This window comes from Gorilla gorilla, chromosome 1, assembly GCF_029281585.2.
Source record: "Gorilla gorilla gorilla isolate KB3781 chromosome 1, NHGRI_mGorGor1-v2.1_pri, whole genome shotgun sequence".
Taxonomy (NCBI): domain Eukaryota; kingdom Metazoa; phylum Chordata; class Mammalia; order Primates; family Hominidae; genus Gorilla; species Gorilla gorilla.
The window spans coordinates 194994532-195009699 of NC_073224.2; the positions used below are offsets into that span (position 1 = coordinate 194994532).

A 15168-nucleotide genomic window follows, 5' to 3' on the forward strand; every position below is an offset into this window, starting at 1 on the left:
TGTGCCTGTAATCCCAGCTACTCAGGAGGCTGAGGGAGAATTGCTTGAACCCAGGAGGGGGAGGTTGCAGTGAGCCGAGATCGCACCACTGCACTCCAGCCTGGGCAACAGAGCAAGACTCCATCTCGGTGAGGGGAGAAAAGGAATTAAAGTTACTATCACAAATTTAGTATGGCTGGTTCTTTTCAATGCTTCAGTCACCCTAAATGACCAATAAATGTGATAGTTGTTTCTTTTTCTTTTTCTTTCTTTTTTTTGAGATGGAGACTCGCTCTGTTGCCAGGCTGGAGTGCAGTGGCGCCATCTCGGTTCACTCCAATCTCCACCTCCCGGGTTCAAGCACTTCACCTGCCTCAGCCTCCCGAGTAGCTGGGACTACATGCACATGCCACCACACCCAGCTAATTTTTGTATTTTTAGTAGAGACAGGGTTTCACCATGTTGGCCAGGATGGTCTCTTACTTATCTCTTGACCCCGTGATCCACCTGCCTCTGTCTCCCAAAGTGCTAGGATTATAGGCATGAGCCACTGTGCCCAGCTGATAGTTGTTAATCATGCTTATCTTCCTAGGATTATAACATACTTATTTTGATTGTAACATACTTATTTTGATACTTATTTTCCTAGGATTCTAGTAGTCCTTTTATGAGTTTAAATTTTCCTGAATGATGTGTTTTTTTCCTTGAAGTTTTCCTCTGGAATGATGTATTCTTTAGGTTTTGCTTTGCCAGCATTATGTAACCCACTATTTTGTCATTATTATATGTTGGCATATTTTGTTACAATTATTAGACTATGTATAGCTTATTAATTTCTTACTATTATTAATAGAGCCACTGAGAGCCTTCATACTTAGGATTTGAATAATCTAGTTAATATTTTAGGATGTTTGGTTAAATTATAATTTTCCAGTATAACATTGAAACTTGTTTCTAGTTGCTTTTTGTGTTCAGATGATCACTGGTGCAGATTAATTGTTGGATACTTTTTCTACATTATTATTATGTGATGATACTCATGCTGATCAGTCTTTTTGTTCTTCATATAGTTTCTGCTTTTGCAAGGTCTGGTTTACTTACAATTCCCTGTATTCATTCTTTTCTGCCTACACAGATAGAAATAAATATATAACCAGATTTTATAAACAGATATATGTTTCATAATTAATTTTTTTGTTTCCTTTGTACTCTATTTATAAAAATCAATTAAAAAATCAACTTATTCTTCTTGTCATTAGAACTTTTCTTTAAATTTTCTCCCTTTTCATAGGCATTGATGAAACTTTTTAATACACTTTATATATAGTTTTTATGTCTTAAGTATCATTATAAATGCACAGATTTTCACAATTCCTTTTCTTTTATTGTAAATTTAACAATTTATAATTGTATAAATTTATGGGATACAAAGCGATGTTATAATTTATGTATACAATGTGGAATAATTAAATTAAACAGGTTAACATATCCATCCCTCAAATACTTAACATTTTTCATGGTGAGAACATTTGAAATTTACTCTCTTAGCAATTTTGAAATGTACAATACTCTTGTTAACTATATTTACAACATAATTCTATTTTAAATTAACTGTAACTATTAGCTACCTACCATCCATTTTTAAATGTTTTCATGCTTAAATTGTCAGTTTGGCCAATGGAAGTCCTTTAAGCTGGATCCTTTATCCTCTGAAAAAGTATGATGTATACTGGTAACTTTCTATAGCTGGAGTGTGAATATAGGAGGCAGAGAAGCAGATAGGACTGGAGAAGAGCCAGATATCGACGAAAGAGTTTGAATTCTTGCCCAAAACAGTGAGGAAGTTGTTGAAGTAAACAAGATAGTGTCATAATTAGATTAGATTAATGTTTTAAGATTTTTCTTTCCTTTTGTTTCTTTTTTTTTCTTTTTTTTTTTTTTTTGAGAAAGGGTCTTATTCTGTTGCCGAGGCTAGAGTGCAGTGGCTCAATCTTGGCTTGCTGCAACCTCTGCTTCCTGGGCTCAAGCAATCCTCCCACCTCAGCCTCCCGAGTAACTGGGACTATAGGCACTCGCCACCATGCCTGGCTAACTTTTTGTATTTTTTGTAGGCACAGGGTTTCACAATGTTGCCCAGGCTGGCCTCGAACTCTTGAGCTCAAAAGCGATCTCCCTGCCTCAGTCTCCCAAAGTGCTGGGATTACAGGCATGAGTCACCACACTTGGCCTCTTTCTTTCTTTCTTTTTAAAAAGATACTGGGGGGCACCATGGCTCAGGACCGTAATCCTAGCACTTTGGGAAGCTGAGGCAAACAGATGGCTTGAGCCCAGGAGTTTGAGACCAGCCTGGGTAACATGGTGAAACCCCATCTCTACAAACAATTTTTTAAAAATTAGCTGGGCATGGTGGCTTGTGAGCCTCTAGTCCCAGCTACCTGGGAGGCTGAGGTGAGAGGATCACTTGAGCCCGGGATGTCGAGGCTACAGTGAACCATGATCATGCCAGTGCACTCCAGAGTCTCACTCTGTCCCGAAAAAAACAGAGAGAGAGAGAGAGAGAGAGAAATTAGGTCTCATTATGTTGCCCAGGCTGGTCTCAAACTCTTGACCTCAAGCAATTCTCCCACCTCAGCCTGCCAAGTAGCTGGTGTTACAGGTACCAGCCATCACTCCTGGCTCAAGTTTTCATTCTTAATATGAAATTTTAAACTCCTCAATACCTATATTTTGTTACATTTGAAGGCTAAGATTCACCTAAATAATTGAGTTTTAAATTCCTCCCATAGAATGCTATGCATTTCCATCATAAGCATTTTTTAAAGAATCGTAAGTTTTTCAGATTATATATTTGGCATGCCTCTTGGCTGCTGTTGTGTGCCAGAACAGCCTGCAGTCCACTGTTTCCCAGATATTGTTTTTTTTTTTTTTTCTTTTTTTTTTTTTTATTGATCATTCTTGGGTGTTTCTCGCAGAGGGGGATTTGGTAGGGTTACAGGACAATAGTGGAGGGAAGGTCAGCAGATAAGCAAGTGAACAAAGTTCTCTGGTTTCCCTAGGCAGAGGACCCTGCGGCCTTCCGCAGTGTTTGTGTCCCTGGGTACTTGAGATTAGGGAGTGGTGATGGCTCTTAACGAGCATGCTGCCTTCAAGCATCTGTTTAACAAAGCACATCTTGCACCGCCCTTAATCCATTCAACCCTGAGTGGATACAGCACATGTTTCAGAGAGCACAGGGTTGGGGGTAGGGTCACAGATCAACAGGATCCCAAGGCAGAAGAATTTTTTCTTAGTACAGAACAAAATGAAAAGTCTCCCATGTCTACCTCTTTCTACACAGACACGGCAACCATCCGATTTCTCAATCTTTTCCCCACCTTTCCCCCCTTTCCATTCCACAAAACCGCCATTGTCATCATGACCCGTTCTCAATGAGCTGTTGGGTACACCTCCAAGCCGGGGTGGTGGCCGGGCAGAGGGGCTCCTCACTTCCCAGTAGGGGCGGCCGGGCAGAGGTGCCCCTCACCTCCCGGACGGGGTGGCTGGCCGGGCAGGGGGCTGACCCCCCCCCACCTCCCTCCTGGTCGGGGCGGCTGGCCGGGCAGAGGGGCTCCTCACTTCCCAGTAGGGGCGGCCGGGCAGAGGCGCCCCTCACCTCCCGGATGGGGCGGCTGGTCAGGCGGGGGGCCGAACCCCCACCTCCCTCCCGGACAGGGCGGCAGGCTGGGCAGTGGGCTGACCCCCCCACCTCCCTCCCGGACGGGGCGGCTGGCCAGGCGGGGGGCTGACCCCCCACCTCCCTCCCGGACAGGGTGGCAGGCTGGGCGGTGGGCTGACCCCCCCACCTCCCTCCCGGACGGGGCGGCTGGCCGGGCTGAGGGGCTCCTCACTTCCCAGTAGGGGCGGCCGGGCAGAGGCGCCCCTCACCTCCCGGACGGGGCGGCTTGCTTGGCGGGGGGCTGACCCCCCCACCTCCCTCCCGGACGGGGCGGCTGGCCGGGCGGGGGGGGCTCCTCACTTCCCAGTAGGGGCGGCCGGGCAGAGGTGCCCCTCACCTCCCAGACGGGGCGGCTGGCCAGGCGGGGGGTTGACCCCCCCACCTCCCTTCCGGACGGGGTGGCTGGCCGGGCGGGGGGCTGACCCCCCCACCTCCCTCCCGGACAGAGCGGCTGGCCGGGCAGAGGGACTCCTCACTTCCCAGTAGGGGCGGCCGGGCAGAGGCGCCCCTCACCTCTCGGACCGGGTGGCCGGCCAGGCGGGGGGCCGAACCCCCACCTCCCTCCTGGACAGGGCGGCAGGCTGGGCGGTGGGCTAACCCCCCCACCTCCCTTCCGGACGGGGCGGCTCGCCGGGCGGGGGGCTGGCCCCCCCACCTCCCTCCCGGACGGGGCGGCTGGCCGGGCGGGGGACTGACCCCCCCCCCACCTCCCTCCTGGACGGGTTGGCTGGCCGGGCGGGGGGCTGACCCCCCCACCTCCCTCCCGGACGGAGCGGCTGGCCGGGCAGAGGGGCTCCTCACTTCCCAGTAGGGGTGGCCGGGCAGAGGCGCCCCTCACCTCCCGGACAGGGTGGCTGGCCGGGCGGGGGGCTGATCCCTCCACCTCCCTCCCGGACGGGGTGGCTGGCCGGGTGGGGGGCTGACCCCCCCACCTCCCTCCCGGACGAGGTGGCTGCCGGGCGGAGACGCTCCTCACTTCCCAGACGGGGTGGCTGCTGGGCGGAGGGGCTCCTCACTTCTCAGACGGGGCGGTTGCCAGGCAGAGGGTCTCCTCACTTCTCAGACGGGGCGGCCGGGCAGAGACGCTCCTCACATCCCGGACTGGGCAGCAGGGCAGAGGTGCTCCCCACATCTCAGACCATGGGCGGCCGGGCAGAGAGGCTCCTCACTTCCCAGATGTGATGGCGGCTGGGAAGAGGCGCTCCTTGTTTCCTAGATGGGATGGCGGCCGGGCAGAGACGCTCCTCACTTTCCAGACTGGGCAGCCAGGCAGAGGGGCTCCTCACATCCCGGACGATGGGCGGCCAGGTGGAGACGCTCCTCACTTCCCAGACGGGGCGGCAGCCGGGCAGAGGCTGCAATCTCGGCACTTTGGGAGGCCAAGGCAGGCGGCTGGGAGGTGGTTGTAGCGGGCCAAGATCACGCCACTGCACTCCAGCCTGGGCACCATTGAGCACTGAGTTAACCAGACTCTGTCTGCAATCCCGGCACCTCGGGAGGCCGAGGCTGGCTGATCACTCGCGGTTAGGAGCTGGAGACCAGCCCAGCCAACACAGCGAAACCCCGTCTCCACCAAAAAAATACGAAAACCAGTCAGGCGGGGCGGCGCGCGCCTGCAATCGCAGGCACTCGGCAGGCTGAGGCAGGAGAATCAGGCAGGGAGGTTGCAGTGAGCTGAGATGGCAGCAGTACCGTCCAGCTTCGGCTCGGCATCAGAGGGAGACCGTGGAAAGAGGGGAGAGGGGAGAGGGGAGAGGGGAGAGGGGAGAGGGAGAGGGAGCGGGAGCGGGAGCGGGAGCGGGAGCGGGAGCGGGAGCGGGAGAGGGAGAGGGAGAGGATATTGTTTAATAGTCTAGATCTTCTAGACCCAACTTCCTCAAATGGCATTCTTACTGACTTATAGGGGAATGGCTAATCTCTGGATGTTTCTGGAGCCACCTTTCTTCCCCTTGCACTTTCTTCTCAGAAAATTTATAGGAGATACAGATACTAAAGAGGGCAGGATCAAATTCATGTTTAGACTTTTTGGAGTATTTCATTCCTGCTACGGGTCTTTACACAGCTTCCTTGCCTGAAATGCTCTCTAGTCCCTTTCTCCTCCGAACACATATATTCCAAATCCAGCTTAGCCTTCAAGTTATTTCTGAGAAAGACCTATCCTGACCTTTTAATATAAACTATATCCTTTTGTTTGCCTACATATAGCAGCCTGCTCTCTTATTTACTCTTTCCCCTACTGGACTATAAGCTCCATAAGGGAAGGGATCATATCTGTTTTGTTTATTTTATTCCCAGCACCTGGCCCAGTTATGTCCCATGGTGAACAATCAATAAATATTATTGAATGGCCTGCTTATAAAGGCAGCTCTTCTTGCCCCCCACCCCAGGTAAGTGAAGGTAGACCTGAGCACTAGCAGTTTAAAATCCTAAAGATGTTAGTCTGAGCTATAGTTGGATTCATAAGTAGGTATTAAAAGAGCGCGTGAGCTTGTAATGCTTTTAGCAATATGGATCTAGCAGACTGATACTGACTACATTGTCTATTAATTTTATGTTTAGAAATGGTTTCAAGATTTTTAAATAAATACCCAGCACTGCACCATGATTGTTAAGAGCACAAGGTCTATAGAGTTCAGACTGGGTTTCAGTGCTCAAAAGCTGTGGGATTTTGGGCAAATTACCTTGATCTTCATGAATTTCATTTTCTTCTGTTGTAAAGTGAGCCTGAATCCTTTCAGGATTTTTGTGAGAATTAAATGACATGTTTATAAGGCATGTGGCCCATTCGTTACCTGAAAGATAGTAGATGCTTAATAATTTGTAATTACTATTGTAATTTGGTACTGAAACTTAACAAATCTCATTTAATAACTTTGTAAACATTCTATATCACATATTTATTTCATGTAAAATGGCAGTACTTTAAAAAACCACAGAATATCAGAGTGTTTTTGTTTGCATTTTTACCATAATAGCTTGTAAGTTTGAAGGGAAACTCATAGTGACAAATGTCTAGACAAGCCTCTTTGGAAGGCTCACATGTAACTTTTTTTGAGACAGAGTCTCATTCTGTCACCCAGGCTGGAGTGCAATGGCGCGATCTTGGCTCACTGCAACCTCCGCCTCTCGGGTTCAAGCAATTCTCCTGCCTCAGCCTCCTGAGTAGGTGGGTTTACAGGCGTCCACCACCACGCTCAGCTAATTTTTTTTTTTTTTTTTGTATTTTTAGTAGAGATGGGGTTTCACCATGTTGGCCAGGCTGGTTTTGAACTCCTGACCTCAAGTGATCCACCCGCCTTGGCCTCCCAAAGTGCTAGGATTACAGCCATGAGCTACCGCGCCCGGCCCACATGTAACTTTTCTAGTGATTCAAACAGCCCTGCTTTCCAGCATTTTCTAGAACGTACCAACTTTTGAAAAAAAAATTTTTTTCTCAGGAAAGAAATGGACAACTTAGAAGTGTAAGCAAGACCCAGAAACCCAGCTAAGGCTGTGCAGGGAAATGGGGTTCTAAACTCTGAGAAACCTCATTTCTTGTTTTTCATCAGTAGATACCATTATTATTCAGCCATTGTCTCGCCATTGCTCGATACTACTTACTGAGTGAAAGGGTGAAGAGATCAGCTTACCACAGTTACTGAGTATGTATTATGCCAACTCCTGAACTAGGCACCAAGGCTATAGAAACGGAAAAAAAAAAACAAAAACCAAAATGCCACAATATCCCTGCCCTCAAGGAGACACAAAAAAGTGTTCATTGTACTCTCCCCAGTCATAGGGCATTTTAAGAAACTTGGAATCTGATGGGGAAAATTAGACTAGGTGTTGTGTTTTTAAAAGAATTTACAGGCTGGGTGCAGTGGCTCACGCCTATAATCCCAGCAGTTTGGGAGGCCAAGGCAGGAGGATCATTTGAGGTCAGTAGTTTGAGACCAGCCTGACCAACATGGTGAAACCCTCTCTCTGTAAAAATACAAAAAAATTAGCTGGGTGTGGTGGCACATGCCTGTAGTCCCAGCTACTCGGGAGGCTGAGGCAGGAGAATTGCTTGAACCCAGGAGGCAGAGGTTGCAGTGAGCCAAGATCACGCCACTGTATTCCACCCTGGGCAACAGAGCAAGACTCCATCTCCAAAATAAAAAAAGAATTTATAAAAGCCTCTCATTTGTAATTGTTTACATTCACAAACATCAAACAGTAAAGACAACACATAGAAAGAAAATTTCAGTGACACCGTATATACATATATATCTTAAACTTGCAATAATATGTAAAAATAATTTGTTTTCCATCCCTTGTTAGAAACTTTCCTTTTCTCAATTTCAGTGAGAAGATAATATATTTATGTTGCTTTATTGCAGATAATATGTTTATTAGGGGGCTTTTTTTCCTGTGCATTCCTCTATGTAATTGTTTAATACTATCATGATTTAATGACACAAATCATTGACTATTGTCTCTATAGTCCCACTGTATCTCTTGGAATACTTGAAATAGAAAATGTTCTAGGAAACTTTATTTAACCAATCCAATTCACTGTAGTATTTCCCAAACTCCTCAGTTCTCAGAGTTATATAGCCTTGGCCCAGACTAGAATCAGTACATGTTAATGTACTTCAGAACCATGAGTGAAAACTCTTACTTGGCTGTCACCTCTTAATCGGCTTAGCTCCCTCTGCACTAACAGATGTTGGCAGGCAGTTCTGAGCCTGTACAGTATTTCTTTTGCTACAGCTTTCTTTATTTCTCTTGAAGCTGTACTACCAAAAAAAACCTGTTTGGGCTTCTGTGTTAACTATTTTCTTCTCTCAGTCTTCCAAATCCCACCCCATTTTAAAAAAATAAAGTGGGCCAGGCGTGTGGCACACACCTATAATCCCAGAACTTTGGGAGGCTGAGGTGGGTGGATCACCTGAGGTCGGGAATTCAAGACTAGTCTGGCCAACATGGTGAAACCCTGTCTCTACTAAAAATACAAAAATTAGCTGGGCATGGTGGTGGGTGCCTGTAATCCCAGCTACTCGGGAGGCTAAGGCAGGAGAATTGCTTGAACCTGGGAGGCGGAGGTTGTAGTGAGCTGGGATCACCACTGCACTCCAGCCTAGGCAACAAGAACAAAACTCCTTCTCAAAAAAAAAAAAAAATAGTAAAAAATAATAAAAAATTAAAAAAATTTAAAAAACAAAATAAAAATAAAGTGACTTGAAATTCCTACATACTCAAAATTGAATTTTGTTTTGTTTTGTTTTGTTTTTTGAGACAGAGTCTCACTCTGTCACCCAGGCTAGATCGCAGTGGCACAATCTTGGCTCACTGCAACCTCTGCCCTCCGAGTTCAAGTGATTCTCCTGCCTCAGCCTCCCGAGTAGCTGGGATTACAGGCGCCTGCCACTGCACCTAGCTAATTTTTTGTATTTTTTAGTAAGGACGAGGTTTTACCATCTTGGCCAGGCTGGTCTTGAACTCCTTATCTCGTGATCCACCTGCCTCAGCCTCCCAAAGTGCCGGGATTACAGGTGTGAGCCACTGCGCCCAGCCTGTTTCATTCTTGTTGCCCAGGTTGGAGTGCAATGGCACGATCTTGGCTCACCGCAACCTCCACCTCCTGGATTCAAGTGATTCTCTTGCCTCAGCCTCCCAAGTAGCTGGGATTACAGGCATGTGCCACCATGCCTGGCTAATTTTGTATTTTTAGTAGAGACGGGGTTTCTCCATTTTGGTCAGGCTGGTCTCAAACTCCCAACCTCAGGTGATCTTCCCGCCTCGGCCTCCCAAAGTGCTGGGATTACAAGTGTGAGCCAGCGTGCCCAGTCATAATTTTCTTATTTACCAAGTGTTTGTCTTGTTTTTTATGGCCTAATAGCATTTTGACCTAATAGCATTTATGGCCTAATAGCATTTTGTGGACAGTTGCTCGAGATAACATCAGTGGTAAGTGGTAAGAGCCAGAACTCAAACCCATGCCTTCTGATTCCATAACCTGTGCTATTTCTTTTTTGAATTTAGTTTTTATCTTTATCAAAGTTTTATATGCCCAAAATTTAAAGAGTATCTAATTATCTAAGATATATTATAATAAATAGCAGCCCCTCACCCCACTTAGAGATGCCACTTTCAACATTTTCAGCTAATTTTTTGGCATTTAACTCCATATCTCCAAATAACATGCTTTTATTTTCTGTGTCTTAATTTTTTTAGCTTTAAGAATTATCTGTTCACTTCTTACTATAGAATGTAAAGATTTGGTTCTATTTTGCCACATGCTCTGCCCCCACTACATGTATGCAACCTTGTATTTGGCCCAATTTCCTAATATAGTTATTCATATTGTATTATTAATTAACTGAATATTTTATGTTTATATTATCATGACAGTATAAATAGTATTCACAGTTGAGCCTTGTAGTATATGATTACTTTTCTCTTTCCTCCTCTTGTTTTCCTAAAGATTGTCTTGTTTTTTCATTTGCTTGTTTTTTATGTATTTGTCACTAATTCAACCCAAGCTCCAATTGTGTGAATTTCCTCTCCTTACATTGCAACACACTACATGTCCTCTCAATTTCAAATTCTTCAAGGTACCTCTCCTAAAGCTTTTCTAACCTGAGTTAGTTGCCCTGCTGTAGAGCTGTCATTTTAGGTTCACCCTTCACTGTCATATCTTGAACCTCATATTTTCTTCTTTCTTACTTTATACCCACATTTTCTGTAGGACACATCCTCTGGAAGCCTCCTGAGGTACAGATTGTGAGAAGTAAATTTTTGAGCTTTTGTATCCCTGAAGATGTCTTTATTCTGCCCACATATTTGTTTCATATTTTGGCTGGATATAAACTTCTCTTGGAAATCATATCCCCTCAAAATTTTGAAGGTTTTTGTTTTGTTTTGTTTTGTTTTACTGTCTTCTAACTTTTCTTTTAAGAAGTCCAACATCATTCTGATTCTTGATTCTTTGCATGAAACACTTTTTTCCTCTTTTTCTTGGGATGGGAGGGGGAGCTTATAGGATCTTTTTGTTTCCAAAGTTCTTCAAGTGAGAACACTTAAAATCTACTCTCTTAGGAATTTTCAAGAATACAATACATTGTTACTAACTAGTCACCAGGTTGTATTAGGTCTCTTTATGAGCTTATTCCTCCTAAGTGAAATTTTGCATTCTTTGACAAAGGTCTCACAATAGTTTTTTGTTTGTTTGTTTGTTTGTTTATTTATCACATGGTATTCCTAAGCAGACTTCCATGCAAGTACTAACTAGGCCTGACCCTGCATAGATCAGATGAGATCAGATGCCTTCAGGGTGATATGGCTGTAGACCTCCCACCCCCACCCAGTAGTCTAAGTTTCTGGTTTCTTTTTCTTGTCTTACTGTGCTGGCCAGGACCTCCAATAAAATTATGTGTACAAATGATGCTAGTTGGCACCCTTTTCTCATTCCTGATTTTAAAAGGAATATTTTCAACATCTCTCCAGTTAAAATGATGTTTATTACTATAGGGATGTGTGTGTGTGTGTGTGTGTGTGTGTGTGTGTGTGTGTTCATTTTGAGACAGTCTCTCTCTGTTGTCCAGGCTAGAGTGCAGTGGCACAATCTTGGCTCACTGCAACCTCCGCCTCCTGGGTTCAAGCAATTCTCCTGCTTCAACCTCCCAAGTAGCTGGGATTACCGGCATGTGCCACCATGCCCAGCTAATATTTGTGTTTTGGTATGAGGTTTCGCCATGTTAGCCAGGATGATCTTGAACTCCTAGCCTCAAATGGTCCACCTGCCTTGGCCTCCCAAAGTGCTGGGATTATAGGCATGAGCCACCATGCCCAGCATACTATACATTTTTATAGGTACTTGTTATCAGATTGAGAAAGTTCCTTTCTAGTTCTGATTTATTGGGAGCTTCTTGGCCTAAGGATATAAATTTTATCAGATGCTTTTTCTGCATCTATCACGTGGTATATGATTTTTCTCATATGTGATGTGATGATGATACCTGGGATAAACCCAACTTGGTCATGGCTTATTATCTTTTTACACGTTGTATTAGTTTTTACTACATAACAAATGTTCCTAAACTCTAGTGGCTTAAAACAACAAACATTTACTTGCTTATGAGTCTGTAGGTTGGCAGTTTGGCCTAAGTGTAGCCAAGATGGCTCATCTCTGTTCAAGTGATATCAGCTAGTGTTTTAACAATTAATTACTTATAAAAGTTGCCACACATTTAACAGTTTAAAACAACACTGTGGGCCAAGAATCCAGGCATGACTTAGCTGGTCCACCAGTCTTTCAGAAGGCTGCAGTCAAGATGTCAGCTAGGGCTGGAGTCTCATCTGAAGGCTCAACTGGGAAGGGATTTGGTTCCAAGCTTACTTGGTTATTGGGAGAATTTCATTTCCCTAGGACTGTTGGACTGAACCTCAGTTTCCACCATGCTGTTGGCCAGAAGCTACCCTCCTTTCTTTATCACTTGGGCCTTTCCAACATGGAAACTTACTTCATCAAAGCCAGCAGGGGAGAAACTCTTCTAGAAAGACAGAAGTCACAATCTTATGTAACCTAATTATAGAAGTAACATTTTATTACCTTTGCCACATTCTGTTGGTTAGAAGCAAGTCACTAGGCCAGCCCACATTCATGAAGGGATATACAAGAATGTGAATACTAGGAGGCAACTATCATTCTTATCTTAGTCTCCTGTAACTGGGCTTATTAATATGTATAGAGCCTTGGTTGGGCACAGTGGCTCACACCTGTAATCCCAGCACTTTGGGAGGTGGGTGGATCACCTGAGGTCAGGAGTTCGAGACCAGCCTGGCCAACATGGCAAAACCCCGTCTCTACTAAAAATACAAAAATTAGCTGGACATGGTAGCACATGCCTGTGGTCCCAGCTACTTGGGAGGTTGAGGCAGGAGAATTGCTTGAACCCGAGAGGCGGAGGTTGCAGTGAGCCAAGGTCGCACCACTGCACTCCAGCCTGGGCGACAGAGCAAGACCGCACCTCCAAAAAAAAGAAAAAAATATATAGGGAGAGCCTCAGCCTTGACAGCTGGATTTTTCTTTTCATCTAGTCTCTTACCATCCAGGGGGTTAGCCCAGGCTTGTTTACAAGGTAGCAGCAGCAGGTTCTAAGCATGACAGCAGAAGCTACAAAGTCTCTTGAAGTCTAAACTCAAAACACATACTGTCACTTCAGCTGCTGCGCTCTGTTAGTTCAAAGCTAGTTATGGAGCAAGCCCAGATATAAAGGATAGGGAACTAACCTTACCTTTGGATAGGAGGAGCTCCAACAAGTTTGTGACCCTTTTTAATCTACTCGACATACTATTTTGACTTGCTAATGAGTAAATTTGCCTGTTCCTTTCTCATAATATCCTTGCCTGGTTTTGGCATCAGGATCATGCTGGCCTTATAAAATGAGTTGGAATTCCTAACTCTAGACATAGCACCTACCATAGGGTAGGTGTACAAAGATATTTATTGGTAGAATGAATGAATCAATGAATGAATAGATAAGCAAAATGCCTGTAGATGAGACAGAAGAATCAGTCAGAAAAGTAAAAATCAACTAGGGAAAAAAAACGTGAATACTTGAATATGACGGACTTTTTTTTTAATAGAAGTTCAGTTTTGTCTGCTTTCTTAAGTTTGTGTAGCCTTTCTTCTTAGGAAGACATTCTACAATTACCTGCTCTGCTCCCAAAGTGAAATTCCTATTTTGCTAAAGCAGAACAGAAAGAAACCTTTCCAAGTTTCTATAATTTGTATCACATTCTGAAGTCCCAGTTACTGTAATAGCTGCAAAGAAGCAATACAAGGTGGAGGGTCTGAGAGGGAGAGAAAAATGACTAAAGTGCAACATAGCTGAAAAATTGGCTGGCTGGAAATTATTGCTCCCAGGACATCAGTGATTCAAGGTTTCTGTGAGCCTTAGGACTTGAGTAGGGGAAGCATTCCAAATTATATCCAAAAATAACATCTCCGTGTTTCTTTTTTAAATGGCTGGCTCATAATGAGACCCTTACAGACTTTGTTACATTCTCAAGTTTCCATGTAATGTATAAGTTGATATATGTCTAAGCTGCTATGTGGCATTTGAAATTCTCTGCAAAATTTAGCTTCAGATTGGCAGCATTTGCTCTTCCTTTTTTGGATTTCATTTGGTTATTGAACTAAAAAACCCCAACATATAATTTTTTATAATTGTTTTTCCTCATTTATATTAAAACACTGCATATAAGATGACCAGAGACCATCTGATTGGTGATCTTGAATACTTTCAACTACCTGAGCTAAACGTATTGTACAATCGAATAATATATTTGGTTATAGGTATACAGGCAGCTTTAGCCAACAGCGAAACATATTCTGTTATTTAGCAGCCATTGTCTGTCAGTAGGAAGCAAATTCATCTTTACAGATCTCATTTTTCCTAGAGCTAAACTTTCTGTTTCTCCTATGTAAAGAGGTATTGAGGCATTGCCTTATGTGGTTGTTGTGAGGATTAAATTAGAGGGTGTATTTTGTTTAATTTTTAAACTTAACATTTTATTTAATGTTTTAGTTAATAACACTATTATAAATTCTTTACAAATATTAATTCATTTATTCTGCATAATAAACCTGTGAGACAAACACTATTATTATCCCCATTTTGTAGATGAAACTGAGGAAGAGAGGTTAAGTAACTTGCTCTAACATAAACTGGTAATTGGCTGAGCTGGGATTCATACCCAGGCAGTCTGGCTCCAGAAGTTCTGTTCTTAATCATTCTGCTATTTTGTCACTATGAGAAAATGTTTCTGTAAGCTATAGATACTGTACAGATGTTAGTAGCACATATTATTAAGTATGTAACACTGTACTAGATGTTATGGGAGATAGAAAAGAATCAGAAGCCTGCCTTTGAAAAGTTTATAATCTAGTCGGGGAAGAGAAGTATGACATAGAAAATAGCAATAATATAGCAGCCTGTAAGATCACTGTCTACCAAGACCTCTTCACACATAATAAAATATAGACTATACATAGCATAGAATCTACTGCCTGTAGTTAATGTTGGTTGAATGTGGATGACTTTAAATAATATTATTCCCATTTTCACGGTAAGAAGACCTAGATTATTATTTGCAGAGAGAAAATTCTTTAAAACAAAAACAACGAAGCGCCCTAAATAAATAAAGTAACTTTACTTAATTAATTAATTTATTTATTGAGATGGAGTCTCACTCTGTCGCCCAGGCTGGAGTGCAGTGGTGTGATCTCAGCTCACTGCAGCCTCTGCCTCCCAGGTTCAAGTGATTCTCCTGCCTCAGCCTCCCAAGTAGCTGGGATTACAGGTGCCTGCCACCACACTCGCCAGCTGATTTTTTTATTTTTAGTAGAGACGAGTTTCACCATGTTGGCCAGGCTGGTCTGGAACTCCTGACCTCAGGTGATCTACCTGCCTTGGCCTCCCAAAGTGCTGGGATTACAGGTGTGA

The 15168-nt window shown here is 44.1% G+C and overlaps 1 protein-coding gene across 1 annotated transcript in view; it reads left to right on the forward strand.

Moving 5' to 3' along the window:
* Positions 1 to 15168, forward strand: part of EIF2B3 (eukaryotic translation initiation factor 2B subunit gamma) — a 136261-nt gene that overhangs the window by 45061 nt on the left and 76032 nt on the right. The gene's annotated exons all lie outside the window — the stretch shown is intronic.